Consider the following 15419-nt stretch of genomic DNA (forward strand, 5'->3'; position numbering starts at 1 on the left):
ATCTCAAAATATATATATATATATATATATATATATATATATATATATATATATATATATATGAGGAGGGATTCAATTACACCCTTTTTTGGTGACACCAAATTACATTCTTCATTTTCAAAGTTTTCAAATTCCAAACAGTCGTCTAAACCGTTCAACATGATGGATATATTAAAATGTGCTTGCAGATCAAATTTTATATTTTTTGAATTTTTTTACTATTTATTAAGTATTTTACAAAATCGTTGTTTTCAGATCATTGAATTTTTGTACTCATCTTAACAAATAGTAAAAAAATTCAAAAAAATGTAAAATTTCATCTGCAAGTACATTTTAACATATCTATCATGTTGAATGGTTTGGATTGACTGTTTGAACTTTAAAAATATAGAATGTAATTTGGTGTCACCAAACAAGAATGATTTGGATTGACTCTTTGAGCCTTGCTCAATTCAATATCACCAACTGCATCATGCATGATTACAAACAGTACTTGGTATCTTTATCCCTTTTATCGGATGCCTTGGTTACAAAAAGGAGGAATAATTTGTGGCTCTTAGAGTGCCACATGGCAGCTGATCGTGACAAATTGAGCAAGTAAAATATGTTTGGGTGCAGGAATAATTTTTGGGGATTATATTAGTAATTCTGAACAAAGAACTGCATCATGCATAATACAAAATTACAAATAGTACACCGTATCTTAATCTAGTACTTTATCCCCGATTTTTTTTATATATATCCAAAAATTAAATCAAATTACAAAAAATAACCGAAGCACCGTTGAATTTCGATTATTACCCAATCCGGTTATCCAATAACCGGATTTGATAGAAATGTTAGGTTATCCACTCCCCGGACTCAAAATGCACAAATCCGGTTAATGGTTAACCGGATTTGTGCATTTTGCTTCTTTTTTTTTTCTTTTTTTTCTTTTTTTTTGAAAACAGAAATTTTTTATTTTTTTTATTTTTTGTATTAAAATATTAGAAATATTGAATATATTTCTTTGAAAATAGATATAATACAATATAATTTGATTTATTAGAAAGACTGTAACAAATAACCCGGATCAATATTTTTCAGATCGGATTTTTCGCGGTTGTAAGAAAAATCAATATATTTCTTTATGTGTTATTGGAAAAAAATAAAAATAATTATATTCTGAGTTATTGATCCCGGTTCAAAAGTCACTTCTAGGTAATCCAGAAAATATTGTGACCTTTCTAGTACATTTAATTTATAAAAAGTTGTATCTATTTTGAGAATTCTTTTTGAAAAACAATAATTAAATAAATTAAAGTTTTTGATTTTTTTCAAAAATAGATACAACTTTTTATAAATTAAATGTACTAGAAGGATCACAATATTTTCTGAATTACCTAGAAGTGACTTTTGAACCGGGATCAATAACTCTATATTAAAATGTGCTAGAATTCTCAAAATAGATACAACTTTTTATAAATTAAATGTACTAGAAATGTCACAATATTTTCTGGATTACTTAGAAGTGACTTTTGAACTGGGATCAATAACTCAGAATCTAATTATTTTTATTTTTTTCCAATAACACATAAAGAAATATATTAATTTTTCTTACAGCCGCGAAAAATCCGATCTGAAAAATATTGATCCGGGTTATTTGTTGCAGTCTTTCTAATAAATCAAATTATATTGTATTCTATCTATTTTCAAAGAAATATATTCAATATTTCTAATATTTTAATACAAAAAAAATAAAAAATAAAAAATTTCTGTTTTCAAAAAAAAGGAAAAAAAGAAGAAGCAAAATGCACAAATCCGGTTAACCATTAACCGGATTTGTGCATTTTGAGTCCGGGGAGTGGATAACCGAACATTTCTATCAAATCCGGTTATTGGATAACCGGATTGGGTAATAATCGAAATTCAACAATGCTTCGGTTATTTTTTGTAATTTGATTTAATTTTTGGATATATATAAAAAAATCGGACTTTATCCTATACTTTGGTTAGAAACAAGGGATGATTTGTGGCTCTAAGAGATGCCATGTGGCAGCTGACCATGACAAATTGAGGAATTAAAAAATGTTTTGTTGCATGAACATTTTTGGGGATTATTATATATAATTTAGAGCAACGAACTGTATCATGCATTGTACTACAAACAGTGCTCCGTATCTTGATCTCGTTTATATATATACAAGAGGAGGATTCAAATGCCTCTATTTTTGATGCCTCTAGCATACTTCTATTTTTAAAAATTTTAATAACTAAAAATTTAAAACTTTAAAGTCAAAATAAAACCGTTGGATATGATCTACATTATTTTATCTATGCACATATAAAATATTACGACATTTCAACTTTGTTATGGTTGTCATCAAGAGATTGTACAAAAATGTACTAATGTGGATAATTTCTAGACGTTGATTTTTCAACTTATTAATTCACATAAAAACAAAATTGAAATGTGATAATATTTTATGATCATATAGAGAAAATAACATAAATCACATCTAACGGTTTTATTTTGACATTTATAATTTAAATTTTGAGTTATTTAAGTTTTTAAAAATAGAGGCATGATGGAGGCATTTGAACCTCCTCATATATATATAGAGGTTGGCTAAGATCAAAGTGGTAGTTCCTGAGCTTTGGTGCTACAAATTCGTTTTTTAATTTTTCAAAGTTTAAAACGTCGATCCGAACCGTTTAAGTTGTTCTCTATATTAAAATGTGCTTGGAGACCAAATTTCACATTTTTCTGAATTTTTTTACTATTTATTAAGCCATTTTGAAAATCGCTGATCCAACGGTGGCTTCTGATTTTACTGTTTTGTTAAGCCACCGTTGGATCAACGATTTTGAAAGTGGCTTAATAAATAGTAAAAAAATTCAGAAAAATGTAAAATTTGGTTTCCAAGCACATTTTAATATAGAGATCAACTTGAACGGTTCGGATCGACGTTTTGTACTTTGAAAATTGAAAAACGAATTGATAGCACCAAAGCTCAGGAACTACAACTTTTATCTTAGCCAATATATATATATATATATATATATAAAGAGAGAGAGAGATGGGCTACAGTGAGTTGCAAAGTAAAGCGACTATTTTACTTCATGCTCATATTTTGCGATTTTAAAGTTCAAAATGTCGATCCGAACCGTTCATCTTGTTCTCCATATTGAAATGTGCTTGGAGACCAAATTTTATATTTTTTGGAATTTGTTTACTATTTATTAAGCAAGTTTGAAAGTCGCTGATCTGATGGTCCAGAAAATTTTACTCTTTTTTACTGTTCACAGCAAAACAACAATTTTAAAAAATGCTTAATAAATAGTAAAAAAATTCCAAAAAATGTAAAATTTGGTCTCCAAGTACATTTCAATATGGATTAAACATCTAACGGTTCGGATCGGTCGTTTGGACTTTCAAAATAAAAATACGGTGTGAAGTAGAAACGCGTTTTACTTCGCAACTCACCATAGCCCATCTCTCTCTATATAACACCAACTCGTTTTAGCCTATATAACACCAACTCTAAAACCTATCAAATCAACTTCGAATGACTAATTCAAACCGTTCAAACCGATTTACATTATGAGTGATGCGTTTACATACAATTTTTTTTTTTATATTTTCGAGTTATTTTAGTATCAAATAAAGCGGTAAAAATATTGAAAAATGAATGTATTAAAATTAACTTAAAAACTCACACATTTGACCGCTTGACTTAATACTAAATAAATTCGAAAAGTTATAAATTTTGCATGTAAATGCACAACTAATGAAGTAGATTGGTTTGAACAGTTTGGATTCACCATTTGAAGTCGATTTGATAGGTTTTAGAGTTGGTGTTATATAGGTTGAAATGACACTGATGTTATACTAGCCAAACTCATATATATATATATGAGATGGGCTATGGTGCATTGCAATGCATGAACCCCCTTATGCATTGCACTATAATCACGGATTTAAAGTCCAAACGACCGATCCGAACCGTTAGATGTTTAATCCATATTGAAATGTGCTTGGAGACCAAATTTTATATTTTTTTGGAATTTTTTTACTATTTATTAAGCATTTTTGAAAATTGCTGTTTTGCTGTGAACAGTAAAAAACAGTAAAATTTTCTGGACCATCAGATCAGCGACTTTCAAAATTGCTTAATAAATAGTAAAAAAATTCCAAAAAATGTAAAATTTGGTCCCCAAGCACATATTAATATGAAGAACAAGATGAACGGTTCAAATTGGTCGTTTGGACTTTAAATCCATGATTTATAGTGCAATGCATAAAAGGGTTCATGCATTGCAATGCACCATAGCCCATCTCATATATATATATATATATATATATATATAGAGTTAGGCTGGGGTGCTATGGATAGCATAGTGGCCTCTATGCTACGGCTCAATATTCGAGTTTTCAAAATCCAAACGGTCGATCCGAACCGTTCATCTTATTCTCCATATTAATATCTGCTTGGAGACCAAATGTTATAATTTTCTGAATTTTTTTACTATTTATTAAGCCACTTTGAAAATCGCTAATCCAACGGTTTTACTGTTTTGTGCAGCCACCGTTGGATCAACAATTTTGTAAAATACTTAATAAATAGTAAACAAATTCAAAAAAATCTAAAATTTGGTCTCCAAGCAGATATTAATATGGAGAATAAGATGAACGGTTCGGATCGACCGTTTGGATTTTGAAAACTCGAATATTGAGCCGTAGCATAGAGGCCACTATGCTATCCATAGCACCCCAGCCTAACTCTATATATATATATATATATATATGGTATGTTGGTATACTGGTGGTATACTGGTATGTCATGTTTTTTACATGATTATTTTTTTTATGTGATTGTTGACTAGGAATAAAATAATTAGCTAAATCAAATTTGTACAAAAATATTAGATTGGTGGTTTAGCTTGTCAGAAACAGTGGATCATTTGATGATAAATTGTCTTTTAGTTCAAATCATATGATTTTAAATGGAGCACTGTCAGAATCAATTAATAATTGACACTGTGATTAATATAATTGAATTTGCTCTTAAGTTGATCAAACCTATTTAAAGATCAGCATTTTTTGCTGATAATGTGTTGGTGTTTTTGGAATCACATGAATGAACTATGCTTTTTAGTAACTACAAATATTACATCAACCTGGAATTTAGTGTTGCTATTTATATAATTATTTCTATGATACAACCTGTGTTTTTAGTAACAACTCAAAGATGTTATCTCTGCTTGATTGCTTGAGGATGTGGATTGTATACTATCCTCTGCAGCCCAGAGGATATGCCAGTGATAAATGTTGATGGAGAAAGAGGAAGTAGAACAATTGGTTAGGGAATTTTTTTTACGATTATTGGTTACTCAAAGATTAAGAGTTCGATCTCTCTTATGACTTCATAGTATTTGTGAAGATTTTCAAAAAGTAAAATTATATATATATATAGAGAGAGAGATGGGCTATGGTGCATTGCAATGCATAGGCCATGGTGTGCATTGGACCATAAATCACCGATTCAAAGTCCAAATGACCAATCCAAACCGTTCATCTTGTTCTACATATTAATATGTGCTTGGAGACCAAATTTTATATTTTTTAAAATTTTTTTACTATTTATTAAGCCACTTTGAAAATCGTTGATCCAACGGTGACTGTTTGGAACAGTAAAATCAGAAGCCACCGTTGGATCAGCGATTTTCAAAGTGGCTTAATAAATAGTAAAAAAATTCCAAAAAATATAAAATTTGGTCTCCAAGCACATATTAATATGTAGAACAAGATGAACGGTTTGGATCGGTCATTTGGACTTTGAATCGGTGATTTATGGTCCAATGCACACCATGGCCTATGCATTGCAATGCACCTAGCATGCTATGCATAGCATAGAACCTCTCCATGCAACGGCTCGGATTTCGAGTTTTCAAAATCCTAACGGTCGATCCGAACATTTCATTTTGTTCTCCATATCAATATGTATTTGGAGACCAAATTTTACATTTTTTGGAATTTGTTTACTATTTCTTTAGATTTATTGAAAATCGCTGTTTTCAGCAAATCTGGACCATACAAAAACAGCGATTTTCAATAAAACTAAAGAAATAGTAAATAATTTTCAAAAAAATATAAAATTTGGTCTCCAAACACGTATTAATATGGAGAACAAGATGAACGGTTCGGATCGACCATTAGGATTTTGAAAACTCAAAATCCGAGCCGTTGCATGGAGGGGTTCTATGCTGTGCATAGCATGCTAGCATATTCCTATATATATATATATATATATATATATATATATAGTACGGCTAACGCGCTTCCTCTAGCATATGGGCCGAAATGCTTCCGGTGGAAATTTGAAATTTCAAAATCCAAAAAGTCGATCTGAACCGTTCATCTCCTTCTCCATATTAATATCTGCTTGGAGACCAAATTTTACATTTTTCTGAAATTTTTTACTATTTATTAAGCCACTTTGAAAATCGCTGATCCAACGGTGGCTTAACAAAACAGTAAAACCATTGGATCAGCGATTTTCAAAGTGGCTTAATAAATAGTAAAAAATTTCAGAAAAATGTAAAATTTGGTCTCCAAGCAGATATTAATATGGAGAAGGAGGTGAACGGTTCAGATCGACTTTTTGGATTTTGAAATTTCAAATTTCCACCGGAAGCATTTCGGCCCATATGCTAGAGGAAGCGCGTTAGCCGTACTCTATATATATATATATATATATATATATATATATAGTGTGGCTAATATACAAACGTTTGTTCCTGGACTCAGGAACAAATGGTTCGGTTTTCTGATTTGCAAAGTCCAAACAGTCGATCCAAATTGTTAGATATTCAATCTATATTAAAATGTGCTTGGAGACAAAATTTTATATTTTTTGAAATTTTTTTACTATTTATTAAGATGGTTTGAAAATCGCTGTTTTTATTAAAATTCTGCACCACTGAAAAACAGCTATTTTCAAACCATCTTAATAAATAGTAAAAAAATTCCAAAAAATATAAAATTTGGTCTCCAAGCACATTTTAATATAGATAGAATATCTAACGGTTTGGATCGACTGTTTGGACTTTGCAAATCAGAAAACCGAACCATTTGTTTCTGAGTCCAGGAACAAACGTTTGTATATTAGCCACACTATATATATATAGAGTTAGGCTGGGGTGCTATGGATAGCATAGTGGCCTCCCGTGCTACGGCTCAATATACAAGTTTTCAAAATCCAAACGGTCGATTCGAACCGTTCATCTTTTTCTCCATATTAATATCTGCTTGGAGACCAAATTTTATAATTTTCTGAATTGTTTTACTATTTATTAAGCCACTTTGAAAATCGCTTATCCAACGGTTTTACTGTTTTGTGCAGCCACCGTTGGATCAACAATTTTGTAAAATACTTAATAAATAGTAAAAAAAAATCAGAAAAATGTAAAATTTGGTCTCCAAACAGATATTAATATGGAGAATAAGATGAACGGTTCGGATCGACCATTTGGATTTTGAAAACTCGAATATTGAGCCGTAGCATAGAGGCCACTATGCTATCCATAGCACCCCAGCCTAACTCTATATATATATATATATATATATATATATAAGAATATGCTAGCATGCTATGCATAGCACCATGCAACGGCTCGGATTTTGAGTTTTTAAAATCCTAATGGTCGATCCGAACCGTTCATCTTGTTCTCCATATTAATATGTGTTTGGAGACCAAATTTTACATTTTTTGAAAATTATTTACTATTTCTTTAGATTTATTGAAAATCGTTGTTTTTGTATGGTCCAGATTTGCTGAAAACAGCGATTTTCAATAAATCTAAAGAAATAGTAAACAAATTCCAAAAAAATGTAAAATTTGGTCTCCAAACACATATTAATATGGAGAACAAGATGAACGGTTCGGATCGACCGTTAGGATTTTGAAAACTCAAAATCCGAGCCGTTGCATGGAGGGGTTCTATGCTATGCATAACATGCTAGCATATTCCTATATATATATATATATATATATAGTGTGGCTAATATACAAACGTTTGTTCCTGGACTCAGGAACAAATGGTTCGGTTTTCTGATTTGCAAAGTCCAAACAGTCGATCCAAACCGTTAGATATTCAATCTATATTAAAATGTGCTTGGAGACCAAATTTTATATTTTTTGGAATTTTTTTACTATTTATTAAGATGGTTTGAAAATCGTTGTTTTTATTAAAATTCTGCACCACTGAAAAACAGCGACTTTCAAACCATCTTAATAAATAGTAAAAAAATTCCAAAAAATATAAAATTTGGTCTCCAAGCACATTTTAATATAGATTGAATATCTAATGGTTTGGATCGACTGTTTGAACTTTGCAAATCAGAGAACAGAACCGTTAATTTGTTCCTAAGTCCAGGAACAAATGTTTTGATATTAGCCTATATATATATATGAGGAGGGATCAAGTTACAATAATTTTTGAATTACAACAAGTTACAACAAGCATTTTCTATATTTTCAAAATCCAAATCGTCGATCCAAACCGTTAGATGTGATTTATACAATAAAATGTGCTTGGAGACCAAATTTTATATTTTTTGGAATTTTTTTACTATTTATTAAGATGGTTTGAAAATCGCTGTTTTTATTAAAATTCTGCACCACTGAAAAACAGCGACTTTCAAACCCTTAATAAATAGTAAAAAAATTCCAAAAAATATAAAATTTGGTCTCCAAGCACATTTTAATATAGATTGAATATCTAATGGTTTGGATCGAATGTTTGAACTTTGCAAATTAGAGAACAGAACCGTTTGTTCCTGAGTCCAGGAACAAACGTTTTGATATTATTAGCCTATATATATATATGAGGTATCAAGTTACAACAAGCATTTTCTACATTTTCAAAGTCCAAATCGTCGATCCAAACCGTTAGATGTGATCTATACAATAAAATGTGCTTGGAGACCAAATTTTATATTTTTTGAAATTTTTTTACTATTTATTTAGATTGGTACAAAATTCAATGGTCTGAATTTGACTAGTTTTTGTACCCATCTTAATCAATAGTAAAAAAATTCCAAAAAATATAAAATTTGGTCTCCAAGCACATTTTATTGTATATATCACATCTAACGGTTTGAATCGATGATTTGGACTTTGAAAATGTAGAAAATGCTTGTTGTAACTTGATCCCTCCCATATATATATATATATATAAAGAGAGAGAGAGTTGGGCTACGGTGAGTTGCGAAGTAAAGCGACTATTTTGCTTCACGCTCATATTTTGTGATTTTAAAGTTCAAAATGTCGATCCGAACGGCTCAACATGATCGACATATTGAAATGTGCTTGGAGACCAAATTTTACATTTTTTAGAATTTTTTTACTATTTATTAAGCCACTTTGAAAATCGTCGATCCAGCGGTCCAGAAATTTTTACTGTTCACCCGGATTTTCAGATTTTCAAAGTGGCTTAATAAATAGTAAAAAAAATTCCAAAAAATGTAAAATTTAGTCTTCAAGCATATTTTAATATAGATTAAACATCTAACGGTTTGAATCGGCTATTTGAACTTTGAAAATGAAGATATTGCGTGAAGTAAAAACGTGTTTTACTTCGCAACTCACTGTAGCCTTAGCCAACCTCTCTCTCTCTCTCTCTCTATATATATATATATAGAGAGAGAGAGAGAGGGGTTGGCTACTCTACTTCCATAAGCATATGAGGGTATATGCTTATAAGTCATTTTTTCGTTTTTAAAATCCAAAAAATCGATTTGAACCGTTAGGTGTGATCTCTATATTGAAATGTGCTTGGAGACCAAATTTAACATTTTTCTGATTATTTTTTACTATTTATTAAGCCACTTTAAAAATTGCTGATCCAATGGTGGCTTAACAAAACAGTAAAATTAGAAGCCACCGTTGGATCAACGATTTTCAAAGTCACTTAATAAATAGTAAAAAAAAATCATAAAAATGTAAAATTTGGACTCCAAGCACATATTAATATGGAGAACAAGATGAACAGTTTAGATCGACTTTTTAGATTTTGAAATTTCAAATTTGAATCGGTAGCACTTCGACCCATATAAACCGTCTCTTTCTTTGAACCGGTAACACACTCTCTCGCTATATATATATATATATTGATGACCCATGATAAAGTATTTAATGAGAAAAAAAAACTCTTTAATTTTGTGATATTCAGTACCTTTTATTACTTTCCACGGTGTGCAACAAACAATGTTCCCCGCTAACAATGTCCATCTCTTGTGTAATATTTTGTATGTGCTTGGGGATCCCATAGTTTAGTAGTGTTTCAAGTATCTAAGAACATGTTGTGAGCAAAAAAAAACAAATCGTAGTAGTGAGTAATCAATCCCAATTTCTAAGTGAATTTTTGAATCTTATTAATTGAAAAAAGAGTGAGTCTATAGTATTATGCATAATACGATTTGGTCTGTAATACGGATTACTATTTTTGCTTTCAAAATTTTAACGGTTGATCCGAATCATTCAACATGCTTCTTATATGAATATGTACTTGACGACGACTAAATTTATATTTTTTAGAATTTTTTTACTATTATTTTAGATAGGTAGAAAATTATTATTTTTGGATGGTGCAAAATTTTTCAAATCAAGTGATTTTCTATCTATCTCAATAGTAAAAAATTCTAAATAAAATATAAAATTCGGTCAGTAAGTACATATTCATAAGGGGATTATATTGAGCGGTTCGGATCAACTGTTAGGGTTTTGAAAATAAAAATATTGATATAAATTACGAAACAACCCGTGATATGCATAGTAATAAGTCTTACTACCATAACCATATTTCAATATTATTAAAAATATTTTAATTACATTATTTGATGGATCAAATACCAAATAATTTCCTAAATTCAAAAAAGAGTGATCAGCATAGTATGTTCAAATTATTTGAATGTTTAAGCACAAGATGCTCTATGAGGTCGTATTGATTGGTTGAAAGGTCTAAAAGAAAAAGTTGTTTTGGGGGAAAATCTTACTTGTTGGTAAATGAAAACGTCTTTTTATTTATTTTATTGTTTTTTTATTTCAATTGTTAACAAATGACAACATGCCAGTAACTGGAAATATTTTTTTTCACTACTTTCATGAGCTTGAGCGTGATACGGTCATCTTGTACGTGTCAAATATATCATAATAACTAATATTTTGAGCTTTCGGATTATAAATTATAATTATTTTTAAAAATTAGCAATTGAACCGGTTAACTCATTAATCCGACCAGTAAAACATTGACCGAAAGATTTACCGAATCAACGTTCACTTCGGTTCTGATAACATTGATCAGACATTAATTACATGTTTGGTCAAGGAAGCGGATGTGTGAGTATTGAGGCCAAAATTTCCAAATGTGTTTGCTCTATAAGGAGGGTCTAGATAAGAAAATAATTCATATAATTAATTCCTTTGTACTTCACAAAAAAATTGAATTTCTTAATGAAACGGGCATGTTCATGTTCATGTTTTTTTTTTTTTTTTTTTTTTTTTGGAAAAAGTTAGAAATTGAGAACAAACGAACTGCAGCATGCATAATACAAATAAAGTGCTCCGTATCTTAATCTAGTTTATTGTTTGCTTTGGTTAGAAACAAGGATAGATTGTGGCTCTTAGAGTGCCACGTGGCATCTGACCGTGACAAATTCAGCAAGTAAAAAATGGTTTGGTGCAGGAATAATGGGGTTTGAAGTCTTCCGGCGGTGTTAGCAGTGAGTTCAAACTTCAAACGTAGTGGCGGCACTAAAAAAATTGGTATCTTGTTTAATAAACATAATGCTAATGATGATGACAAGCTTATTAATTAAACTATGTTGTTTAGTACAACACATCTTGGGATAGATTTATGAGCGCACTAGTAGGAACTTAGGTAATATTCATAGGGATAAATTCGGAATTTTTAATTTGAGGATAGCTAATTATCAGCCGGAGAATGACATCTGATACAGAGAGCGTATCCTCTGCAGAGGTTTTACCTGCGGTGCTGTGCAGTGGTTTTGATCTGGTCCGTTCGTTTCGGATCGGACGGATCAGATCAGATCTTGTCCGAATTTAAAAAAAACTCAAAATTTGGTGAACCCTTAATCCAGTCCGTCCAATTCGAAACGAACGGACCAGATCAAAACCACCGCAGAGGATACGCTCTCATCTGATACAAGCCCCTACGATAATGCGAATATTGATAATTCATGTGCGCAATATTTTGTGTTAAAAGTACGGGTGAAAAGGGAGTGGATACTTCTCTCTTTCCTCCATTATGTTTATGTTTTGTAGTCTTTATTCTCAATACAATATCTTTTCTTTTTCTCGGTTCTATCTTCTCGAGTGGAGAGAAGAATGAGAGAGGGTAGGAATCGAAACCGATTGGAGTCGAGAGTGCGGTATCGTTGGAGCTCGTAGCGTAGAGTCTTCATTTCGATTAGAGTGTGACAGTGAGTAGACCCGGTCGTTTTCAGAGGACGATGATGGTCGAAGAAACGGATCCGGTCGTAGAGCGAGATAGCATTAGGATGATCGACATCTCGATTGGAGTGCGACGGTGAGTAGATTCGATTGTTGTCGGAGTGCGGTGGCGGTCGAAGAAGCAGATCCGGTCATGGAGCGAGATGGCGTTAGGGTGATCAAAATCTCAATTGGAGCCTAATGGTAAGTAGATCCGGTTGTTGTCGAAGCGCGGTGGCGGTCGAAAAAACAAATCCGGTCATGGAGCGAGATGAAGATTAAAATATTAGAGTAGTTAAAATATTTTTATGAGAATAAAATAGTAGATTTAGAAATTATGGTCATTTGATCAATTGTAAATATTTTTTTTTTCAATGACATTGTTAATTGGCATTTAAAGCCACTAATCTTAAAAAAAGGAATGGATACGGAGCAGATAGTACTAAAATTATATCTATATATTTTTTTTTTCTTTTTTTAGATACAAATACAGAGCAGATATCAGACGGATTCAGATACGAATATAAATCGAAACATATATTTATTAAAATAATATAATAAGTTATTAGAATATACTAAAGTTCATAATATTTATCTAATTATAATGGTGAATAACATAATTTTTTTCATAATATATATTAAAATATATGATATATATTTCCGATTTTTTTATTTATATCCAAAATAAAATATAAATTTAAAAAACTAACCAACTATCTAATGAAATTACAAAACTACCCAAACCGGTTAACCATTAACCGGACTCAAATCAAATTTCCGGTTATTGGTTTCCCGGATTCATTGAAATAGTCCGGTTAACCATTAACCGGAAATTTGATTTGAGTCCGGTTAATGGTTAACCGGATTTGTTCATACTTTCATTTTCTACTATGGGCCAAATTGAGAACTCGGCACAACTTTCTTTTCTTTTTTTTTTCTTTTTTTTTTTGAAAACAGAAATTTTTAATTTTTTTTTAATTTTTTTATTAAAATATTAGAAATGTTGAATATATTTCTTTGAAAATAGATGGAATACAATATAATTTGTTTTATTAGAAAGACTGCAACAAATAACCCGGATCAATATTTTTCAGATCGGATTTTTCGCGGCTGTAAGAAAAATTAATATATTTCTTTATGTGCTATTGGAAAAAAATAAAAATGCTTAGATTCCGAGTTATTGATTCCGGTTCAAAAGTCACTTCTATGTAATCTAGAAAATATTGTGATCCTTCTAGGACATTTAATTTATGAAAAGTTGTATCTATTTTTGAAAAAAAACAAAAACTTTAATTTATTTAATGATTGTTTTTAAAAAAGAATTCTCAAAATAGATACAACTTTTTATAAATTAAATATCCTAGAAGGATTATAATATTTTCTAGATTACCTAGAAATGACTTTTGAACCGGGATCAATAACTCGGAATCTAAACATTTTTATTTTTTTCCAATAACACATAAAGAAATATATTAATTTTTCTTATAGTCGCAAAAAATCCGATCTGAAAAATATTGATCCGGGTTATTTGTTGCAGTCTTTCTAATAAAACAAATTATATTGTATTCCATCTATTTTCAAAGAAATATATTCAACATTTCTAATATTTTAATACAAAAAATAAAAAAAATAAAAAATTTCTGTTTTCAAAAAAAAGAAAAAAAAAAGAAAAAGAAAAGAAAGTTGTGCCGAGTTCTCAATTTGGCCCATAGTAGAAAAAGAAAGGGAAAATTTCTAGTGTACCCATCAAAACTTTCAAAATAGCCAATATCCCCATCAAAACATTGAAATTCCTTATTTCCCCATTCTAAATTGAAATCCTTTCTTATTTCCCCATATATTGATTAATTCTGAAAATTTAAGTTAAATTTATAATTTTATTTTATTTTAAAATTTAAATATCTATTTTGCCCTTCTATTTAAAACTAAGATCTCCTTTCTCCTTCTTCATCCCATCTTCTATGAAGCATTGAAGCTCTTGAAATTCCCTTCCATTCTTTCATCCCATCTTTTATGAAGCTCTTGAAATTCCCTTCTATTCTCCTGCTCCTGTATCTAAAACCTTTCCATCTTCATATGTATATCTGAAACAATTTGTGCCAGCGACGCATGCTCCTGCTTGCTCCTCCCCACACATATATATGTATACATATTAGAATCGTATCTCAGAGTCTTTGACTTTTGAGTACTCTCCTCTCTATATCTCATTTCACGCTCTTCTATTAAAAAAGGAAAGGAAATCTGGTAAATATAAACTAATTGAAGAAACTAATTGTTCTTTATTCATCAAAATTGTATATCTTACTACCATTGGGAAAAATAGAGAAGAAAGGAGAGTGAGCTGTATTTCGTAACTATACATATCAAATAAAGAATGAAAATATGGTTAAATCCAATGCAAAATTCCCATGACGCAGTTGCTTGATTTACCAGGATATGTTATCTTCCAATTAATGTTGTATATTTTCGACATGAGCAGGAACAAGAAAAGAAAGGGGTAAGTACAACCGGGCCTCTAAATTCAATTTCCCTTTACACTTTATGGTAATTGTTAATTAATATTCTCAAAGATATGTTTATCTTCTTCTTCCTCTACATTTATCTTCTCTTCTTCCAGACTATTTAAAATATGTTCTCCTTCTCCATTTTTTTCTTTCAAATTGACAATTTTAGTTGAGAGCAACTGTATAAAAGATGGGGTGAAGAAGAAAGGGGATTTTAGTAGAAGGGCAAAATAGACATTTAAATTTCAAAATAAAATAAAATTATAAATTTAACTTAAATTTTCAGAATTAATCAATATATGGGGAAATAAGAAAGGATTTCAATTTAGAATGGGGAAATAAGGAATTTCAATGTTTTGATGGGGATATTGGCTATTTTGAAAGTTTTGATGGGTACAATAGAAATTTTCCCAAAAAGAAA

The sequence above is a fragment of the Carex rostrata genome, chromosome 20, assembly GCF_964058835.1.
Source record: "Carex rostrata chromosome 20, lpCarRost1.2, whole genome shotgun sequence".
In the NCBI taxonomy this organism is placed as follows: domain Eukaryota; kingdom Viridiplantae; phylum Streptophyta; class Magnoliopsida; order Poales; family Cyperaceae; genus Carex; species Carex rostrata.